Source organism: Mirounga leonina, unplaced genomic scaffold, assembly GCF_011800145.1.
Source record: "Mirounga leonina isolate KUSES-001 unplaced genomic scaffold, KU_Mleo_1.0 Mir_268, whole genome shotgun sequence".
Classification (NCBI taxonomy): domain Eukaryota; kingdom Metazoa; phylum Chordata; class Mammalia; order Carnivora; family Phocidae; genus Mirounga; species Mirounga leonina.
Genome location: NW_023270649.1, coordinates 3630854 through 3643384, shown reverse-complemented (window position 1 = coordinate 3643384; position 12531 = coordinate 3630854). Strand labels below are relative to the sequence as shown.

The following is a 12531-nucleotide window of genomic DNA, read 5'->3' as shown; positions in this document are numbered from 1 at the left end:
TTCTTTCTTTCTTTCTTTCTTTCTTTCTTTCTTTCTTTCTTTCTTTCTTTCTTTCTTCTTTCTTCTATTGAGGCTTGAAAGGAAAACCACGGATTGTTTTAAATACAGAAGCAAGGGATATTTCATAAAATGGTTGGATTTCTTTGTTTAGAATCTGTGTTGCTAACATCAATTTGCACCTTGTTTCCTCCCAATATTCACAGCAATCAGATGGCAGACGGCTGTCCTTAGATGATTCTAGCTATATTAGGAAATAATGTGCTTGCTTGAACAAAATGGCTCCTTTGTTTTCAATAACACAGCAGTGAAAATCTGTAAGAAACGATGATGTTTGATTTATTAATTTAATCCAATGGTAGTAAAATTCGATTGTCTCCTTCTCTGTGTAGGTTTCAAATTAAAAACATTTTTTTAGAAAGGCTAACCAGACTAAAGTTACACCACAATGTGAACACATTCCTCACTTACCATTTGCATGTGCTATTTTTAGACAAGGAGCGAGAAAAGCCTGGAACGTAAATCGTCCTGGAATTAAAAGAAGTAATTTACAGGAATCAGAGACATCATCTACTGTAGAAACTGCAGTGTGTCCTTTGTAACTTTTAGGGGAGAAATTCCATTTTTCTTTCCCTTGAATACTCGCAGAATGATTTTCAGTTGAGATTTGGCTGAAGGTCTGAAAGAGAGGATGACATTATCCACGATCTCCAAAGTTGTCCTGGACCCGCCATATTGTGCTTTCTGCATGTAAATGCTACCACGTAGCTCATGTAGGGTGTCTTGAAACGCCAGGCCAGGGTTGCGTTACCGAGATCACAGAGAACACCCAGAGAAAGAAATGGGAAGATGGTGCTTTATTATATTCGCAGTCTCTGGCGGGTGGGGCCCTCGTCATCATGGGAAGAGATCACACAATTATCTTGCAAAGCCTAGGTCTGAACGCGACGTTCACGGGTTAGAGTGACACTTGGATGCCGTATTTGCACGCAGTGCTCGGACCTGCCTCAGTGACTGCCTTGTGCATAAGCGTGGGCAAAGCTCACTGCACCCAAAACCCGATGACACGCCTCACTTCTAAAATCGCCTGGCGCGTGCTCCTTTTCGTCGTCAATGGTGCAAATAAAAAGCAAAAAGAAGGGAAGGCAGAAAAGGAGACGGGGAGAACAAAGCAGGATAAATGATTCAAATCCCTCTCCCGGAGAAAAATCAGGAACCTCCCTGATTACAGAACCACGGTGGATGTGCAGTTATGTGTTTCAAAACCATAAACACTTGGGCCATTTCACTGTGGGCCATTTTCTATGCCCAAATATAAAATGCAAAAAGTGCTACCCCACGGGAAAGCCGTCGCACCTTAAGAATAAACCCGGGGCCACCTCTTTACGTTTTCAGGATTCTCAGAACATGTTTGCCTGCGGCCTCGCGCGATCTTGACAAGAGAATCAGAAATCCAGTAGGGGCTGAAAAACGTAGGATCTGTTTTCCTACAATATGTAAATACTGGCATTTTGTACAGACAAATCACAGCCCGTTGGGTCAGGAGTTTTCTAGTTTCTTTTCTTTCTTTTTTTAAAAAATATTTGCATCCATTTGAGAAGCAATGTGGAGCTGTAGATATTTAATTATTGGCTATTCACTTAATGAATAAACTCCCCGTCCTTAATAACACATGAAAATTATGGCATCGTGCTGATTCCTCCAAAGACCTCCCTTTATGGGCGATCTTATCATATCAGTGCCTTGATTTAACAGTGTAAACAGCAGTATTGGATATTCGGAATTAAAAATTGCACTCTGATACCTCAGTTTTTTAGATTGATCTCTCTGCATCACCCAGATAGTGCAGGTGATGACCAGGTACAAACTGACTTCACTGCCAAAAACAGTTCTGAGTATCTACTATGTGCCGGGCATGCTTTAGATGTTAATGGTTGCAAAAGACACAAGAATTCCTAATTTCGGGACAAGCGTCTACTTGGAGGCAGAATACGGACTCCCCCAAGGTGTCTCCATCCTAATCCCTGGAACCCGTGACTCTGTGACCTTCCATGGCAAAGGGGAATGAATTTAGCTTGCAGGTGGAATTAGATTTGCTCATCAGCTGACTTGACGATAAAGGGAGCGCATGTTGGATTACCTGGGTGGGCCCAGTATTTAAGAGCGAAGACCCTCAATTAGGGAACAGGGAGACACAAATCATCAGAGCTCGTGAGCAACAGTAAAGACACAACTAGCCTTCCTGGCTTGGAGGATACCAGGAGGCGAGGAGTGTGGGCCGCTTCTGGATGCTAGAAAAGACCAGGAAATAGATCCTCCCCGAGGGCCCCAGAAAGATGCCCGGCCACTCTTGCCACGTTGATTTTAGCCCCATGCAACTCTGAGCTACAAAACTGTAAGGTAGCTCCCGTTGGCTGTTTGGGGAAGCGGCGACATTTGTGAGGGTGTGTTAAAATCCTAATTGAAATGCAGTCAAGTCTCCACCCTAATTGAAAACAAAGAAATCGCTGAAAACATTATTTTGTTGTGAGCCTTCCGAACGCCTACCCTTTCGGAGACTCTTCTTGGCTTCCCTTTCAACCTCAAGTATTATTGACAGAAAAACACTCTTATCTTAACGCTGGGTGGTTAAAACATGCTGCTTCCTGCTTGGGTAGCAAGAAGACAATGCTCGCCCCAGTTTGTGGGCAGACACTTGGCAGATTAGAGGCACACATGCAACCTTTTTGTCCACTGGGTTATTACAGCGTCAGGGAAAATCCTACTAAATGCCATATTTAGGAAATACGACGATTTTACATAGGGACGTAATAAAGGGACCTTTAAATTTACCCAGGCACCTAAAACGAATTTCCAGAGTCAGTGTCCATGGAGGACCTACAGCAAAACATCCAAGTTGTCCTCTTAGGTCTTAAAGCTACACCTCTCAATGGCTTCTTGTCCTCTTTGCACCTACGCTGGCTAAATATTTTGGGCTCCCCACTCTTCCTGTCTAGACCTCAAGATCTGATCTGCTCTGGGCAGAGTGACTCTTGTTTTGTTTTGTTTTCTTCAAGCTTTTTAATGTAAATTTGGTTCACTCCTCCTGCTGAGCTTATAGGAATAGCTCTAAGAACATGCCTGCTTGGGTTAAAAATGCCATCTTGTCCCCTTACCAGCCGAGGGACTGTAGGCAGCGTCCTTGGCTTGTTTTGCTTCCCATTTCCTTCTGTGTCTGATTGAGAAGTGCCGGGAGGTTAAGGCATTCATCCACGTAGAGTGCTTTACCCTCATCTCCTGCACATGTGACCTCTCTCTAGTCCTGTATTCGTGCAACATAATTAATCGTCAAAAAGGGAACCAGAATGTATCAGCGAAATTGCATGTGCACATGGGGTCTAATATAAATGTCAGCCCCATGCATAATACATGTTTCCTGTCTAGAACATAATTATTTACTGGATTCGTGCAGGGGTCAGCTTAAGGAATAAGACCAAGGGACCATCATTTCTGCCAGGACTGAGTATGGCTTTAATAAAAGGGAATTTAGAGGGAATACAATTTTTTTTTTCAAAGAGCAGAGAATTATTCTGCTCTGCTTTATTCCTAAACTCTGTCTTTTTCAGCCTCAGTTGTGAAATGAATTTCCAGCATCTTATGTGAGTTACAGAAATTAATCATCGAGAAAGCATTAAAATTCATTTCTTGGGAGAGTGCCTTAGAACATCCAAAGGCAATAATGCTCTTTTTTTTTTTTATGTGAGATAAAGGAGAAATTAATTTCCTTTCTCTTGTCATCAAGTCACAGATAGTCCAAGTGTATGTAGATACTGGCAGAATCCAGGTGACAAAGTAAAACTTAAGTGAGTTAACACAGGGAGACAGACGTTTTAACCAATCCGCATCAACATGCAACGACGTGAAAACAATTCAGTGATTGCCGTTGCCATGTGTCACCTGGATGTTTGACGTTGCGTAGACGTAGCTTGTGAGGGAAGATAATTATGAAAGATGATTGAACAAATATCTCCCTGACAGCGATTCATTGAAAGGAATTTAGTATTTTGTGAAGACGGTTCGACTGGAGTGGATTTCTGAAAACATGCATTTTTCCATCAGCTCAGAAGATTTTGCCCACTTGATCATAGAATCATACCCTTACTGAGGGTTGAGCAATTGTGTATGTTTAGAAAATACTATTTGGATAGTGTGAATTATACTTGTTTGGAAAATAGAGCAAAATCATTCCCTAAAAAGAGACTTATCCCTTACTTTCCATCAGATGGACTGTAACTCCATCCCATTTGCAACTTAGATGTTTCTCACAATTAGAACAAGTCTCAATTATGTAAAACGTGTTAAGAACCCGACTCCCCATATGGTGCATATCATAAACGATATTGCAAAAAAACGTTTAAGATGGGAACTGGGCATGCGACTGGTCTGCTAGAATCTGTCCGTTTCCAACAATTTGCTCATTATTTTCTTGCACACTCTTGCTTCCGGGACACCGAAGAGCTTTATTTGTTGCCAACTGACACCGCTGGTTTGGACACGGCCATTTATTTTCCATATTGTCTTGGCTGAGACAATATTGGCTCAATATTTAGTGACCTCGGCTATTAGTAATAATAACACTCCTGGTATACCTCCTCCGAATGTTGTTTAGGGTTATAGCAATTTTGGAGTAAGCCACTGGATCATTATAAATTATGAGTAACAATATAATTATAGAAATAATGGTGAAATGGAAAAGGTCAATATGTTATACATTTAACTTCATGTGAATTTTAATACGAATCTCCTTACATGACCATTTACTGGAAGATCCCGTTTCTTGGGTACGGTGGTCCGGAGTAGGTCCCTGCCTTCCTACTGTGTGTTTTGGTTCTAAACCAGGCTGTTTTCACACTGGATTTGTGTCACGTTCCTCCTCTGTGTGTAAGAACACTTGTCCTTGGTGCATTGACCTATAAACTGTAGCAAACACGGACAGAAGGAGAGATTTCCTTAGCTTTGGATTCGAGGACCACAGAGGGTGTGTGAGATGCAAAACTGACCCTACGTAAATAAATCAGACCCACAGATCATACACGGAACTCACAGGCGACAACGGGGTGGGGGGAGATAGTCTGAGTGATCTATTCCCCTACTAATACTTGTTAAGGAAGATGAGGAGTCTCTATTTTGTTAATTCAATCAGATATTCTATATTTCTTTTCAGAGAAATAGGTTTCCACAAACGTGAAGCAGATTTCTTAAAAAATGGGAAAAAATTCCTATTAGATTTCTCTTTGGAAAAGATATTTGGAGAGTGAAGGTATATTGTGTGTGTGTGTGTGTGTGTGTTTGTATAAGGTGTTGGAGGAAAGCCAACGAGAGAGATCCACAGTTCAATTAAGATCAAATGTGTTATGATTTTTGGGAAAGTCTACTTGAACAGAGGAATTCCTATACTGCTCTGTCCTCTCTAAAATCCCAAGCATTCTGATGTCCCAGCTCAGCAGAACGCCCTCTTGTCTGCTGGGAATGTGGTCCTGAGCACAATACTCAACAAGTCTGCCCCGGGGCGTGGGACAGGGTGGTGTTCCCATCAGAAAGGGAAGGAACACAGAAAGTTTTTAGTCTTTTCAAGCAAAGGAGCTTTTGTGGTACATTTCCACAAGATAGGAAAATGCTCATTAACCCTCTTTCTTCCTTAAATGGATGCCTTCAGCTACGTTCTGCTCCATCTCTTTTGGGACCTAATCATCACTCCACCCAAAAGTGATCATCCAGTATTCCCCTAACATCCCATCCACCTGCTATGCATTGACTTTACTCCCACCTCAAGCCACACCATCTATTGATCTCCTGACCTCAGCTCTGATTCTTTGTTTTCTTCCCTCTTTCAACCTGCACTCTCCTAAGAGCCCTTTTATTGGACTCATTTAAATATTATTGATTTGAAAAAAAGATAAAAAAATAAAAATTATTGATTTGAAAAATGACTCTTTGCACTTACCCCACACAAGACATTGGACCAGTCCAACTGGGGATAACAAGGAAATGTAAGCTCTTTGCTTGGAAAATGAATGAGCCCCAACAAAACTCGAGGTTCAGAAAGTGGTCAGAAGAATTCAGAGAGTTCTTTAGGATTTCAAGAAAAAAAAAAAAAAAGGCAGGTAATCTGTGAGTTGATGTTTTCCGTTGAGGATCCACGGTGGAAAGTTTTCCACCAATCCTGACATGAATACACAAGGAATACATACCTATGTTGTGCAGCGAGGAAGTGGTTTCTGAGCCTCCCAAAGTAAGCTCCTTGTTTATTGCTTCTCTAGATGGGCCAAGACATAAAAAGTGCAAAAATGGGACGGAAGGAGAGATAAAACCTAACAAAACGATAGAAAGGTGCACTGATACTATAATCTAACATGCAAAGCACCCACTTGGGTGTTTTTTGCAGGGTTTTCATTTTTTTTTTTTTTTTAAAGATTTTATTTATTTATTTGACAGAGAGAGAGAGAACACAAGTAGGCAGAAGGAGAGGGAGAAGCAGGCTCCCAGCTCAGCAGGGAGCCCGATGCGGGACTCGATCCCAGGACTCTGGGATCATGACCTGAGCCGAAGGCAGCTGCTTAACCGACTGAGCCACCCAGGCGCCCTTCATTTTTGACATTGAAGGATTCAGAACTGGAATTCCAACCCAAGGAATCCTAACACACATTTTTCTTAGCGGACTGTGTGGTGAGTTTAAATCAAAGAACATAAGGTTCCATTCTTATCAAATTCCAATGTACTTTTATCACCTGAAATTTTTTTAAAAATCATTTATTAAAAGCTTTCTGCCTTACCCCCAATTTTTTTATCTACTGAAGTACTTTTATCACTGTGTTTTGTCATGTATCCAGATAATATGCAACAAAGTTATATTAATTTTGCATATTTAAAAATAGTTTAGATCCAAAAATAGTAGCAAAGCACAGACAGAAAGCTGTGTCTTTCCCAAGAAAATTTAAATGTTTAAAATATATCGACGTAGATTAGATCTTTCCTCTGAGCTTAAAGCATATGATAATGAGATCAAATTCCAGTGTAGCACAAGTTGTTTGCATTTCCCTAAAGATTTTATGTATTTATTTGAGGACGGGGAGAGAGAGAGGGAGAAGCAGACTCCTCACTGAGCAGGGAGCCCACGTGGGACTCGATCCCAGGATTCCAGGACTATGACCTGAGTTCCAATCAGACACCTAACCCACTGAGCCATCCAGTCACCTGCATCCTTTTTTTTTGTTTTTTTTAAGAAAGAGATTTTGGCATGTTGACTATCATTGTCAGACTTTATCTGGAGTAAGTGATGGAACCCAGCAGGACATCCATCACAGAATTATAAAGACCTCCACGTGGGAGGAACTGGAGGAGTCATTCCATCCCCAGTCTTCTGCAACGCGGTACCTCCCTATTCTTGACACTCTGGGGCCCTACGCAGAGATGCAGCATCCTCCCGTGTGTTGGTAGAGTTTTGACGCAAGCATTATTTTACAAGTCTACACCTCCAGTAGACTGTAGAACTTTAAAAAATATATTCATTCATTTATACCTTCTACAACTATTCCTGGGCATCCGCTGTGCCGCGGGCATTGCCTCCTGGCCGCCACCCACACTCGGGGGAGAGACACAGACAGGGAACGTCAGCCAAGCTGCCAGGGACCACCCCAGGACTCCTGATACATTGCCAGGGCCTCCCTGCACCAAACCATCCTCCAAGTGGCATTGGTATGAGCAAAGCTGAATCTCACAAAGCAAGACGATCGCGAACAGAACAAAGTCCCTGCTGTTACCAGGCTGGCGATGAGAGACGGGCAGTACGTACGTAACAAATACGCAGACACCCAGTAGACTGTAAACCTTTTATAGGCAGGGGGACATTGGCGGGATAAAGGAATGAATGCATTGTGTGTCGACTGGTACGCACGGCATGAATGAATGAACGGGAGGCACCTGACCACGCGGCCGTTTTTCAACCTGGCCCAGAAAGACTTTTGCAGCTTTATGAGAGCGTTCACTTCATTGTTACAAAGGGTTGGTGACCCATACGTGTGAAATCTCTACCAACAGAGCTGGAGCAATTTGGGAGGCTGCTTTCTCTCACTCTGTTGCTTGCAAAGTCTTTGAAGACGAGACGTTATGCCCTTTCTGGGCCGTCTTTTGCAAACCTCCTCAGCAGGTTTACCTTTCTCCTGCAAGTGTCTTTGAGACCGTCCTATCCTCCTACCTAGCTTACTGAGCATAGGCTGCCCACGATGATTTGTTCTGATATGGAGCTCTCGGTAACCATGATTACTGCTGATGTCCACCAATAGGCATGCATTTGTATGTACTTTTTAAAAAATATATCGATGTATGTCCTAAATATACCCAGAGTCGATGTTAGATTTTTTTTGTTGTTCTTGTTGTTTGGCAAATGCATGAAGCTCTTGGCTTATGTGTACTGTGCCTGAAAGTCAGATGTCCTCCCAATTTTTTAAAGAAGTAGTGTCCTCGTTTATGATGAGATTTAGAAAGTAGTAGAAGGTAGGATCCCTCCGCTTCCTATGACAAACTGTGGGCACACACTGGGGCGAAGCGATTTCCCGCTATGGCTGAGCTCACCCCTCAGGATGTCGACTTGTATCATCTCAACCAGTTACAGCCACACCAAAGTCTGTCTGCTGACGTTTCCCTAAAATACCAAGCCCCAGAGGTGTTACAAGGGAAGGCAGCTTAAAATCGTGATAGAACGGCCAGCAAGCTAACTGATTTATGGTTTTGAGAAAGCAGCGCTTTGCCTGATTTTAAATACCGTTGACTATGATTTGCTTTCATTTTCATGGTTCTGGACTCCTTTCCAAGAACGTAATTAAAGTTCACAGGTTACAGTCATTGAGATGAGAGGAATCATCATCTTAGAAGGCTTTCTCTAGACTTAGGGGAAAATGAGCTTCCGCCAGCATTTTGTTCTACTTAAGGCTTTGTTGTTATTATTACTGTGGCTCTCATCACTGTCAACAACAGCAATATCATCATCATTGATATTAGATTACCTCTGAGGAGACATTATGAGGTCCCGGCCCAAGAGATATTTGGGGTCTACAGGATTTGAAATTGTTATTCTAAGGCTGCAGAATATCAGTTAGAATCTTTTAAAAACATTTACAGATCATAGCATGGCTATTAATCTTTCAAACTTTTCTCTTGTCGAAGGGTTTTTGAGTTGATCTGTGTTATGGGTTGAATTGTGTTGCCCCCCTCCCCAAAAAGAGGATATGTTGAGGTCCTAATCCTGGAACCTATGAATGTCAGCTTACTTGGAGATAGGGTTTTTAATAGATGTAATCAAGGTAAGATGAGGTCAGACTGTATTCGGAAGGACACTAAATCCATTATGGGTGGTGTCCTTACAAGAGGAGACACAGGGACAAAGACAGAGACACATAGAACATGATATGAAGATGGAGGCAAAGGAGTGAGGGATGGATCTCCCAGCCAGGGAACTCCCAACGATCTCTGAAAACCACCAGAAACTAAGAACTGAGAGAGACAGACATCGTGATCCCCCAGACTCTAGGCAAGTAACCAACCCTGCTGACTCCATAATTTCAGACATCAAGAAGAATTTATTGTCCCACTGTGTTGCAGGATGACTCTATAATTTCATACATCTGTCCTGCAATACAGTGGGACAATAAATTCTTGTTGTTTAAAGCCACCTGGATTTAGGGCTGAATCATTGCTATTAGTAACCTCTCATTTTTGGTTTATCATTGGCTTTCTTTTGTCTCTCTGTGATGCTATTTCCATATGGGGCAAAAAAAAAAATGGTCACCAGCATTTCCCTGGGATATCACCCTTGAGCTCTGAGAAGCACATTGGCCTGGGGATGATGCCACTGGCCCAGTTGGGGTCACAGGCCAACTCAAACCAATTTCCAAATCTAGCGGGGGAAACACCCTTTGATCGGCATGGCCTGGGTTAGCATTCATTTCTGAAATGGGAGAGGGATATGTAAGGGACCCAGCTTAGGGTTGATGTAGGCAAGGTAGCTCCCCAAAGGAAAATAGGATGCTAAGCAGGCAAAACCCATTGATGTCCATTACCCTCCCTCCTATTTGGGATAGAAAGTAGACAAGAAAGACTGGTATGGCTTCAGGGGCGGAAAAGCCCTACCTAGGGTAGTTCTTCCTTTTTAGCCCCAGAGAAGACCCTGAGGATTTGAAAATGGGAAACCTTGTTTATGAGTTGTTGCTGTTGTTGTCTTGTAAGCACTGGGGACCCTTGTGTGATGTAGAGCGATAAAGTGACAGGAATGTCTCGCACATCAGGAAATTGATATTCAGACAACGCTGAGGCAGGACCACATTGGGTACTGCACTCCAGAGGGACATCTGGATCTGGAAGTTGTCCTCTGGTGGCAAAGCAGGGGTAGCATGACCGATAACTCCAGATAGAAAATGTGCCCTGAAGGGGGCCAAGCTGTTTAGGACAGGGTGTAACCTACTGTGTCTACTATTTCTTTTAACTGTTCCAGCTAATGGGCTAGGTTTACTGAAGGAGTATCCAATTTAGAGAGTTGATCTAGGGGAAATGAAATTGAATTTGAACAAAATCTCAGCCCAAGCTCTTAGCAAGGGGAAGGGCTTGGTAAGAGTTGCCTTGTAGGGCACTGGGCAAATGGTTGACAAGGTGGTGTCTATGGAATTCTGCAAGAAGCACAGGACATCCCACTCAGCATCTTCCTTTGCTCATTGGGCTTCTCTGAGAGTTTGAGGTGGGTGGGTTCTCGGGATGGCGATAAAACCTAGTCTTCAATTCTTGTGCAGCTCTGTCAATCCAAGTAGGTGCCACCTAGACCCTCACTTCATTGCATTTCTTTGGCTTGTTTGTTAACATTTCCTTCTGTATGAGCCCCTGACATTAGCAAAAGTGCAGTTTATAAATGTATTCATTCAGAGCATCCTTACAGAGCATGTTCTAATTGACCACTTTCCTGAATGTGGTACCATCTTTTCCCTTGCAGATCATATGGGGGGAGGGGAGGATACACAATGAGCCAGAATTACCATTTCGTATGATCAGTGCTATGATGTGACCAGTTGGAGAGATATGGGAACATCTGGGAGGAACATGTTTCTAGACTCAGAGGTCAGAATACGCTAAGGAGAACTTCGAAGGACAGCAGATGGCCAAATTGGTGGGTTAGGGGGACTTCAGGTGGAGGGGACAATGTGGTCAAAGATGGCGCCTGGAGGCTGATGTTAATGTTGATTCTCTTGGCTGCGCATGGCTTAAGAGACTGAGTAAGTGAATTTGAAGTTTTGGCTCGGCCAAACATCCCAAGTACAGTCACTGTTGTGGTCAGTTTATTGCATGGCGGCATGATCCCGTCATCAGCTGAGCTACAGGGACTATTGGTCGATGTGATCTTATGAAAATTGAGAAACCCAACAAGGATGAGTGTTCAGGGAAAGGAGGGCCTCTCTTCCTTTCAGAGATGTGAAACAAGAGGGGACAATATGACTCATAGGCAGAATCCATCATGCTGCTGCCTATTTTTGCAAAAAAGTTTAATGGGACACAACCTTCCACATAAATGTGCCTAATTTCTGTGGCTGCTTTCACAGTACAATGGCAGAATCAAACAGCTTCAAAAGAGGGCATATGGTCCGCAAAGTCTAAAATATTTATAGAGAAAGCTTGCTGACCCTTGATGTACAGGGAAATCTTCATGAAGTCATTCGGGTATCTTCTAGTTAATGCATAGGATGGCAGGGTCCAGAGTTGCCATAGCACAGTTGTTCTCAAACTAACCAGGAACTTTTTCATAGGCAGACTCCCAGGCTCCACCCAGGCTGCTACCGACTCGTCATTTCTGGGGATGGGCCCCAAGAATTTGAATTTTAATGACTGTGAAGGTGATACCGACAAAGATTTTGTCATATAATAGTCATAACAGATATGTTTGTATATCAGTTAGAGTCATACTGATAGGGCTCTTTACATGATGGCTAATGATAGGATTAATGATATGGAGAATAGTCATAAATAGGGCCTCAGAAAATTGGACCTAAAACATTGTTAAACCAAATATAAACAAATACTCCTTTCTGCCATTAGAAAAAAATAGGAAGAAAAAAATAATGACACCCATTAAAGAAACCATGGTCCATATAGCCTAGACCAAGGTAAATTTCTGGAGTGACCTCTAAGAGCAACTAGATGCAAAGTGTATCTGTAGGCAGTTAAGAGACACACAACAAGGGATTGTTAGCTATAGATCCTTAAAATCAAATTTTAAGGAAAACACTGATAGAATAGTGGCCCAAGGACACAACCAACCCATAAATAAATAAATATAGACAGTAATAGTAGAAGTAATAATAGTAGATGACGATTTTGATAATAGTGGTGGAAGAGATGATGGAAATGAAGATAATCATGGCCGTGATTATGATGATGGAGATGATAATGACCATCCTGGTGATGATGATGATGATTTTGATGTTAGTGGTGATGGTGATAGCCATGAAGATGGTGATT

The 12531-nt window shown here is 42.4% G+C and overlaps 1 protein-coding gene across 1 annotated transcript in view; it reads left to right on the top strand.

Annotated features, from left to right (window-relative positions):
• Positions 1 to 12531, top strand: part of LOC118026643 (neuroligin-4, X-linked-like) — a 139361-nt gene that overhangs the window by 34790 nt on the left and 92040 nt on the right. The window lies entirely within an intron of this gene.